The following is a 10,421-nucleotide window of genomic DNA, read 5'->3' on the forward strand; positions in this document are numbered from 1 at the left end:
ATCTGTAAGTGTTAAAGCACCACGAACGGTGGGGCTCTTTGTGTTGGGCTTTGTAGAAATCCTCTTTTCTTCTCTTTGGATTTGAAGGCTTAACTCTGAAACCCCAGTACACTGGGCTAAACACTGAAGAAAAGGAGAGAGGTTTTGTTAGCTCACTTGAATTCATCCCTTCTATCTTAACAACTCTGTATATAAGACTTGTTCATTTCTTTCATTGGTAATCTGGGGAAAAGAGTAAGAGAGTCATTGCTAACTCTAGATTGTTCTCATTTACAAGGCATATTCCTTGGGTAAGAGTGATTCATAAGGCAGGTAGAATTTGGGGTCCATTCTGATTTACAGCCTGGCTCACTGGAAGTCTGGCTTACTTGCTCCTTCCTGGTCATTGACTGAGGCCACTAATGGGCTTTCCTCTGACAGTTTCCTTGGGGATTCTCAGAGGAAGGGGAGACCTCTGAACTGTTGAGAAGGATCTTCAATAAAACCTGTTAGAATCTCTTGAGAGACAGCATATTCTCTACATGCATTCTGCATGTGCACACACGTGTATGTATGTGCGTGTGCTCACACACACTGCTGAGCTCAGGGTGACGCTCTGTATGGACAGGAAATGAGCAGCTCTTTCCCCCTTTACTGGCTGCTATCCTCTTATGCAAAGATCTTTCATCAATGCTGGGAAATAACTGGTGCTTTACTGTGTGTGATCAGCTGTAGAAGCTTCCCTTGGTAGGTGCAGTCTCCTGTGTAATTCTCATTCCCATCTCTCCCAAACCTCTCCTTTCTCTCAGAGCCTGTTTTTTTGCATTTATTATATTGTTTTCATGGTTTCACAGTTTTACTGTGCCTTTCGGGGTATTCTGTGTTTAATACTTTGGAAAGGAAATAAAGTATCACATGCACATACAAATGCAAATCTGTGAGGGAGATTGGGTCCTTCAACACAGGACTAAGGTTAATTCATTTTCTCAATGGAGAAATGATACATAAAGCTAATTATTGGACTTACTGCAGGAGCAGAAGCTTTACAAGAGGGAATATTCCCTCTTGTAGAGGGAAATAAGACAGGAAATTTCAGGTGTAGTGACTTAATTAAGGAAATTATTAAGATCCTAATAAACAGCACTGATCATACTGTCACTTAGGAAGTTAGTTTGTGTTTGTATTTTAGCTTGTGTAGAAAATAGGTCTTTTCTTTGGAAAGTACCACCGTAATCTAAGCTTAGAGGTGTCAAATATAGCTCATTAGAGGAAGAATAGGAATGAATTGTCATGAAAATTTTGAATTGTATTTATTGTTTTTATTTTTTAAATAAAAAATTTTTTTCAACCAGTAGTTTATTTCCCCCTTTCCCAGGTGTAGAAATTCTTATGATCCCTCAGACAGTTCCTTCTGGAGCAAGCTTTCCTCTTCGCCCCCAGCCAGCCCCAGTGGGTTTGCCTTTACAGGCTCTGGGACTAGGACAGGAGGTAAGATGTCTGAGTGTTTCTTCACTGGGAAAATATTTATTGTTTTTAATTTGCCTTCCAGTATTCAAATATTAGTTTATAAAATAGTTGTTGCAAATGCTTAACTTATTTATTATATTCGTGAAAACTATTTTTCTTTAGCAGGCACTTTGGAGGGAAAGTGGGACTTTGGAAAAATCCACAGCTGAGTGAGAATGAAACATACATTTTAAACTTAATCCATTTACTTTAACACAAAATGGTAGGCACTTCTATCTGAACTCCAGATGTCCTGTTCAAAATGTCAAGTTGAGCACAGGAATCCGTCTTCCTCTCTCACCTTCCATCCCCTCCTTTAAAATTCCAATGAAATGACAAGAGGATATATTTCTAAAAAAAAAAATCTACAATAACACTCTAAAACTTTTAGAAAATGTGCCATCAATGGGCTAGACATTTTTGGCACTTTTCAGCTGGTATTGGTTTGATGGAGAAATCAGAGCAGAGAAAATTACAGCCCAACACACCAGAGGTTTTGTGGCCAGAAGAAAAAAAGCATAGCAGAGCCTGAGTTAATTCCAAACTTCAAAAAGAGAGAGAGAGAGAGGAAGGAAGGGAAGGAAGGAAGGAAAGAAGGAAGGAAGGAAGGAAGGAAGGAAGGAAGGAAGGAAGGAAGGAAGGAAGGAAGGAAGGAAGGAAGGAAGGAAGGGGAAAAAAAGAAGAGGGGAAAGAAAGGACTAAACAATTCCACCCAAGACTAAAATGCTAAAGTAATGCACTTCTAGAATTAGGTCCCCCCACTTTGGCAGTGGTGGAGATCCCCAGCCTGCCTCTCTGTTGCCCATTACTTAACCTTGACGAAAAGCTGCTCATCAAAATGCCTTGTCCCATCACACAAAGCATATGTGAAACCACCTAATCAAAGGAAGGATCTGTTAAGAAAATGGATTTACCAGTCTCTGAGAAAACCCTTTCCAGCCACTCATACTAAGCAACCAAGTCCTTTATCCAACATGATTGAATCACCAAGGATCTCCAGATGTTTAAAGGAAATCCATAGCATGAAAAAGGAGCACCAAGGTGAGCAAACAGAACAGTTGGCCTTGGAGAAAGCAAAGATAATTCAGATACCAGAAGTTAACTTCTTAATAAGTCTATTCTCTGCAAAATTCAGGAGTCTGCTATGTTTATAAAAACACACTGCTTTAAAAAAGGAGCAATAAAGAAAAAAAGTTTTGAAAAAAATGTGTATAATTATTGAATTAAGAAATAATCATTGGATTTAATAAATTATTAAATGCACATATTTGACTACTTATCTGGTAAACTGTGATCTAGTAATATGGATGATAGAGTGGAGAAAATTTCCCATAACCTAGAACACAACATCTTAGAAGTAAGGGTTTCTGAGTGACAGCAGATAGGAGAACATAAAGAGATAAAAGAAGAAAATGTCTCTACCTTCAGTTTTTGGTCTTCAGTTTACCAAGTGCCAAACAGCATTGGAAAATATTCCTCTGTAGGTATATCCCACTGAACATTCACAACCCCAAGGATAAAGAGAAAATCATAAAAGCAGAGAGGAAAAAACCCCCAAATTACCTGCAAGAGAATAGAACCAGATTGACTTGAGATTTCTCATTACTAACAGTGGATGCTAAAGAAAATTGAGCAACATTTTCAAAATTCTTAAGGTAAAAGATTTTGAATCAAAAATTTTATACCACAATTTATTTTCAAACACATTTTCAGACAAGTAAGGATTTATAAAGTTTACTATGAATACATCCTACACTTTAAACATTAATTTGTCAAGAAAGGAGTATGATCAAACAAAACAAGCATTTCAGGATGCGGGTCTTGTGGGATGTGAAAGTATTGATAGCTACTGTCACTCAGAATAGAGAAGAAAGATGGCAATAAATTTAAAGAAGATTCATTAGGCCTTGATTCTTGGAAGCTTCTACTATGATTGGCAAAGTTTTATTGATATGAAGTTCTCATTTATGGCTTCTGCCATAATAGTTGATTCTACAGGGAATAATGTTTACATGTTTATATTGTATTGATACATCCCATTGGGGGTTTCATTTTTAAAATTATCCTACAGGAGAAACACAGAAGACATATAGAGAACTCTACGAGAATATAGAGATAGATTGAAAGATAGATAGATAGACAGATAGATAGATAGATGATAGATATAGATAGATTGGTAGATTATTGTGAACCCTAGAAGTTTAAAAATAAAGGTATAACTAAAAATATTTGGGAAGTAGACTGAGAAAAAAAGGTGGAAGGAAAATTAATGTGATAACATCTTCAGGTTTCATTGCAGAAGATCAATAGATAATGTCTAAAGTTTATAAGTTTAGAAATAGAAGTATGACAGCAATGAGAAAAACCAAGTCAGAAGAAAAGGTTAGCAAAGGTTCCCTCTGTGAAGGTGGTGCAGAGGAGCTGCCACAGGAAAATAGTTAAAGGAAGAGTCATACTTTATACTGCATGCCTTCTCTACAGTTTTAAATTTGTTACTGTGTCCATGGAATACTTCCATGATTAAAAGCTAGTTTATAAAAATAGAAGAAATCATATAAAAATGAACTTACAGTTAATCCATCTTTTGGCTGTGGAAAAGGGAAAACTCAATTGATCATCTGCATGTATTTTTCAATGAATTCAGAAACACAAAAGAGCATTAAAAACACTTCAGCTGTGTATAAAAGATCTAAAAATGTTAATGCCCTTCAACCAAAGACCACCAGGGCTCTGCAGACCTATTGCACTGAAGGAGAATGCCCACTAGGGGGCGCTATAAAGCCCTTCAGGGAGGGCGAGTTAGAAAGATGCTATTATAGGATTTAGGCTTTGGGTGGGTAATTTTGGGCAGAGTTGAAGGAAGCAGGGGCTCACTCTAGATTGAGTGCTGTCAGAAAGCAGGAGCAAGTCTATGACAGGGTGTCTAAACAAATCTGATCTATGGGGAGGGAGGCTTAAAATGGGGATACAACTGTAGTTGGTAAAGAAGTAGCCATCACTCATTTTAGCTGAGAACTGGAGATGTTTGCTATTTTGTGGGTTGCATGGTGCTTTTGTTTTGACTCATTTATCATAGTGTCAGAGTGACCTTGTCTGATGTTCTGTGAATTTCTGTCCAATAGGAGAACAGCATGGCCTGGCTGTGAGCATCAGACCAGTTTCCAGCAGTCAGGGGCTGCTCTTGGCTTTCTCAGAAACAAATGAAGGAAAATATCTCTTCTTAACATGTTGTGTGACCTTGTACTTGTCTGGTGTGGAGTTTGAAGCTGCTCTCCTTTAGGATATATAAATATATCTATAAATTTTATATTATGTATCATCTATAATAATTATATATAATATTATATAATATATAACATAATTATGTAATATTATATAATTATAGAGTATAGATTATATGTAATTATGTAATATAGTGCATAATATTATATATATTATAAAAATACATTTATATTTATGTAATTTTTTTTTTGCCAACAACAATGGTCGCTGTGGTGAGCTCTGTTACCACTTGCTCTTCTCCAAAGACTCTCTTCTCTTGGTTTTGTTGACACTATACTTCTCTGATTTTTCTCTATGTCTCTGACCTTGATCCAATCTCATAGAAATTTCCTTTTGTGCTTCCACACTCTCTCCCCAGCTGATATCACCCATTCCCATAGTTTCAAATACAATCTCTATGGTGATAGGTTCTAAATTTATGTCTAACTCCGGCCTCTCCTCTGACCTCCAGACTCATTTATCCAACTGCCTACTTGACATCTTCTCTTGAAATTCCACAAAAATCTCAAACTTAAGGGCTCTAACAAGGAGTTTATTGACTTTCCTCTTCTGGTCTTTGCCATCTCACAAAACAGTCCCACCATCTACCTAGATTCTCAAGCTTGCGACCCGGGAATCAAACGTGATTCATACGTACCATCAGTCCCTGTATCTCATCCACCAGCAAATCCTGTTGCTCCTACTCCAAAAAGCATCTCCCATCTCCCCCACTTCTCGCCTCCAATGCAGCCCAGCTCTGGTCCAAGTCCTTCACCGTCTCCATGACACCAGCTTTCTTATTAGTCTCTCGGCTTCCATCTTGGATCTTTTCCCAAGCTATTCTCACAACAGCCAAATATTATTTATTTATTTATTGGCCAATATTTATTTATTGGCCATGCCATGCAGCTTGTGGGATTTTAGTTCCCTGACCATGGATTGAACCTCAGCCCTAGGCAGTGAAAGTGCAGAGTCCTAACCACTGGATCACCAGGGCATTCCAAACTCATCTTTTGAAAGCATAAATACAATTAGATCACTTTCCTCTCACCTTGAAATCCTTCAGTAACTTTCCAATGCACTTTAAAATAAAATCCAAAGTCTTGCCCATGGTCTGTAGCCTGCATAACTTATACTCTCCCTACCTATCAGACTGATCTCATCTTAGATGCCCCTCCCCACCCAACACATTATTCTTCAGATTTTTAAACATGTTTCCAAGTTATCAAGCTCTTCCCTATCTCAGAGCCTTTGAGCTTGCCCTTCCTGTGAAAGCACCCACACAGGCCTTTCTCCACCACACTCCCTTCCTTCCCATGGAAGGGCCCTGCTCATCCTTCAGTGTGTGCTTCAGTGTTCCCTCCAGAGAAAGTCTGTCCTTGACCTCCTTGTCTAATTAACTCCCCTAATTATTATGTCATCAAATCCTTTTCATTTCTTTCTTAACACTTACTGGAATGCATAATTATCTATGTGTTAGATAATTTAATAGCTATCTCTCCCTCAAGATTAAAAGTTCCAGCAAGGCAAGAGCAACAGCTGTTTTGTTTTTCACTCTGGTTCTGCATTTAGCACATAAGCAGCACTCAGTAAATATTTGTTGAATGGAGAGACATATGAATCCGTTGTCAGTTACTGATATCTTTGGATAAGTTAGGTTTGTTCTCACCAGCTTCAGAACACTATAGGAGTGAAGGAGGGTAGCTAAAAATGTAGGAAACATCAAAGAACATCAAAATGGACTCTTGTGTCTTCAGCAGGTTGAACATGAACAGAGGGTGAGGGGAATCAGCCTTGGTAAAGGAGAAGGATCAGTGCATTTGGATGCAGAAGACTGATGGTCTGGACCAGATGCAGGAAGTTGAACAGTTCACTTAAGGTGCTCTGTGGTAAGCTGAATAATGACTACCCAAAGATGTCTGTGTCCTAATTTCTAGAATATGGTACCTTACATGGAAAAAGAGACTTGGCAGATATGATTAAATTAAGGATCTTGAAATAAAATCCTGGGTTATCCAGGTAGCCCAATGCAAGAGGTCCTATAAGGGGAAAGCAGGAGGTGCAGAGTCAGAGATGGAGATGTGATAACAGAAACAGAGTAATGCAGGGCCATGAGCTAAGGAATGCAGGCAGCCTCTAGAAGCTGGAAGAGGCAAGGAAATGGATTTTCTCCTAGAGCCTTCAGAAGGAACACAGCCCTGCCGACCCACTTAAATTTCTGACCATCATAAGTGTAAGAGATAAATCTGTGTTGTTTTAGGACACTAAATTTGTGACAATTTATAACTACAATAGGAAATTCATATAAGCTCTAAGATTTATCTCTGCAATCTGTCTTATTTACTTTTTTTAACCTTTATCGCTGTTGTTGTTGTCTCTCTGTACTAAAGTATAAGTTATATAATAGAGCAGGCTACATCTCTGTTTCCCACTGTTTTATTTCCAGAACCTAGAACAAGACCTGACACAGAACAGGTTTTAAATAAATGCTTTTTGAATCAGTGAGAAGATGAACACAAATTCCTATCCAATGGAAATATTGTAAAGGGCAACATGCAACTCTGAATTATAGGCTATTTGCAAGAGTTGAGAAGAAGCCATTCTCTCCATTCTCCCCTGTTATTCTCTTTTTTTCTTTTTCTAAAAATTTTTATTGGAGTATAGTTGATTTACAATGTTGTGTTAGTTTCAGGTGTACAGCAAAGTGATTCAGTTATACATATACATATATCTATTCTTTTTCAGATTCCTTTCCCATACACATTATTACAGAGTACTGAGCAGAGTTCCCTGTGCTATACAGTAGGTCCTTGTTGATTATCTATTTTATATATAGTAGTGTGTATATACATAATTACATATATATGTAAGAAACTACAAAAAATAATTTGATTATAAGGATCAAGGATCTTTAGCAATTTCAATTTCCACCTGAAATTTTCCATTATCAGGGAAGTTAGACCTTTTTCTTCAGTGAGAGAAGCTTTCATAAAAATTTTATAAGCCCTCCACCCAATTCAGTCCACTGCTCATGGTCATGGAAGCCTGTAAGCAAATGGATATGAAAAGTTGTTTATCTTGTTCTGGGGTCTATTTCTTGTTATTCCAGAAAAACCTTGATTAATCTCCTCCATACCCCATTACATTAATCAAAAACCCTAAGTTACCCATATTTTATTTACCAGATAGGGAAATGTATTTTCTTCATCTCTCACAATTATATTCTTATTCATACGAGTATAATTGATCTTAAACAAAATATTTTTAATATTCCAACTAATTGTGGTTAAGAAAAGAGAAGAAGGGCTTCCCTGGTGGCGCAGTGGTTAAGAATCCGCCTGCCAATGCAGGGGACACGGGTTCGAGCCCTGGGCCAGGAAGATCCCACATGCCGCGGAGCAACTAAGCCCATGTGCCACAACTACTGAGCCTGCGCTCTAGAGCCCGCGAGCCACAACTACTGAGCCCACGCACCACAACTACTGAAGCCCACATGCTTAGAGCCCGTGCTCCGCAACTAGAGAAGCCACCGCAATGAGAAGCCCGCACACCGCAACAAAGAGTAGCCCCCGCTCGCCGCAACTAGAGAAAGCCCGCGTGCAGCAACAAAGACCCAACACAGCCAAAAATAAATAAATAAAATAAATAAATTTATTTAAAAAGAAAAGAGAAGAAACAAAGAAATGACTAGAATATCAGTAATGAAATCTCTGCCTTAAGGAAATAATGTCAGATTTGGAGAAGGGAACAATTTTGACCCTTGAGTTTTTTTTGTTTTTCTAATTCTGTTTTAATATTAGATACCCCTGTGATTAATTTTGGCCTCCATTTACTGATTAATTTTTTTCTAAAATACTGCAGTGAAAGGAGGAATGGTCTGTGCCAGTCTGCATGTGCAGACCACAACTGTGGCATTGCCCTCTGTCCTGGGAACTCCTCTGGAAGAGGGTTTTAGTAAAAAGAAAGATATTCAGAAGAGAAAAGCTTTCTAAATAAATTTTATAATTTTTTTTTAACTGGGAATTGGCTCACGGAAACTGTCAGAAAAAACTGGTTTTGTCTGGCTCCTGTCAAATACATTCTAGAACTTTTCCTTACAAATCACCACTACTTCCTCTCTGTGCGCTCATTACTTCCTCTCTATTTGTTCACTGTTACTTGTTTCATGAGAAAGGCGAGCCCTGAGCACGGGTGATATTTCTCAGCCTGAAGAACGTCATCAGTGCTCAGAGTCTGCCTGTCTTTCTCATCAGAACACTTCCCTTTAATGTCCTGGGAATGTACAAGGACCAGCATCCTCAGCCTACACAGTCAGGGTGCCCTGTGGGAGCGGAGTCCACATCTGCAGACTGCTTTTCTCAAATGAGAAGTTGTGAGAGCCCAAAAGATTGGTCGTCATTCTTCTTCTCAATTGCTGGTGCAGCCTCACCTTCTGCTGTTGAAGGTAAGTCCTCCCCAGCCATTGATAAATTATTACAAGGAAAAAAGTGGTGGCTATTTCAAACATATTATCTTACCACAACTTGAAGCCATGCCATATGAGAAGCCATTGAAGAGACAGGAGACTTTTTAAGCTAGGAGAAGAAAAGTCTAGAGAAGATGGGCGTGATAGCTGTCTTCTGATTTTGAAAAGCTACCACGGAGAGGACAAGTATAACATTGACCCTCTAATCTCAAGTCTTAGGACCAATTGGTAGCACCGAGGGAAGGCACATTTTACCTAAGGGTAAGAGAAGATGGTGTCTAAGAGGCAGAGTTGTCCATAAGGTATAATCAGCTGCCCTGGGAAACGGCAGACCTATTATCACTGGGATGGTTCAAACACAAAGAAGAGGACCCCTTGCCAGGGATGTTGATGTCTTATATCAAACGCTTTTAAAAAGGAGGTGTTACTCCAACTACACGCCTTTATTTCCCCTGCAGTTTTTTAAAAATAAATTTATTTATTTGTTCGTTTATTTAATTTTGGGCTGCATTGGGTCTTCGTTGCTGTGCGTGGGTTTTCTCTAGTTGCTGAGAGCGGAGGCTACTCTTTGTTGCGGTGCGTGAGCTTCTCATTGCGGTGGCTTCTCTTGTTGTGGAGCATGGGCTCTAGGCACACGGGCTCAGTAGTTGCGGCTCATGGGCTCTAGAGTGCAGGCTCAGTGGTTGTGGCGCATGGGCTTAGTTGTTCTGCGGCATGTGGGATCTTCCCAAACCAGGGCTTGAACCCCTGTCCCCTGCACTGGCAGATGGATTCTTAACCACTGTGCCACCAGGAAAGCCCCCTCCCCGCAGTTTTATTAGGTCTCCTTGCACATCATCTTCTGCATCATTGTTCCACAAACTTGCTGCAAAAGCTGGGTTGAGAGCCTTCTCAGACTGAAGGAGAAGGAAGTGCTGAACATTTAACAGGCATAAGGAGTCCTTTTGCCTCTAAGTCTTCTGTATGCTGGTGATCTGCCTTCCACCTGGAGTTGGTGCCCAATTCTACTTTTCTGCCTCCGTGCTACTAACATGACTTCAGCCTGGTAACCTAAACTTGACTCAGCTATTGCAGCTGTTACTTTACATTTTGAACCTGAATAGCAATCCTTGGCCATTGGAAGGTTGTGTTGGTTTTTGTTTGTTTTTTAGATTAAGGTGTGAGGGCTCAAATTCTTGCCACTAACATTCAAGAAATATCTATATGGACA

At 39.2% G+C, this 10,421-nt stretch overlaps 2 long non-coding RNA genes across 3 annotated transcripts in view; one reads left to right on the forward strand and one right to left on the reverse strand.

The window, feature by feature from the left end:
- Window positions 1–7,472, forward strand: part of LOC309666546 — a 198,851-nt gene extending 191,379 nt beyond the window's left edge. The window contains exon 4 of one of the 2 annotated variants that reach the window (XR_014267164.1): window positions 6,504–7,472. This is a non-coding gene — a long non-coding RNA (uncharacterized lncRNA). The remainder of the gene's footprint in view (window positions 1–6,503) is intronic. The other variant, XR_014267165.1, reaches the window with a different exon arrangement.
- Window positions 7,473–9,098: 1,626 nt separating this feature from the next.
- Window positions 9,099–10,421, reverse strand: part of LOC309666540 — a 444,368-nt gene continuing 443,045 nt past the window's right edge. The window contains exon 6 of the long non-coding RNA XR_014267154.1: window positions 9,099–9,170. This is a non-coding gene — a long non-coding RNA (uncharacterized lncRNA). The remainder of the gene's footprint in view (window positions 9,171–10,421) is intronic.

The sequence above is a fragment of the Balaenoptera physalus genome (assembly GCF_965194825.1).
Source record: "Balaenoptera physalus genome assembly, chromosome: 9".
In the NCBI taxonomy this organism is placed as follows: domain Eukaryota; kingdom Metazoa; phylum Chordata; class Mammalia; order Artiodactyla; family Balaenopteridae; genus Balaenoptera; species Balaenoptera physalus.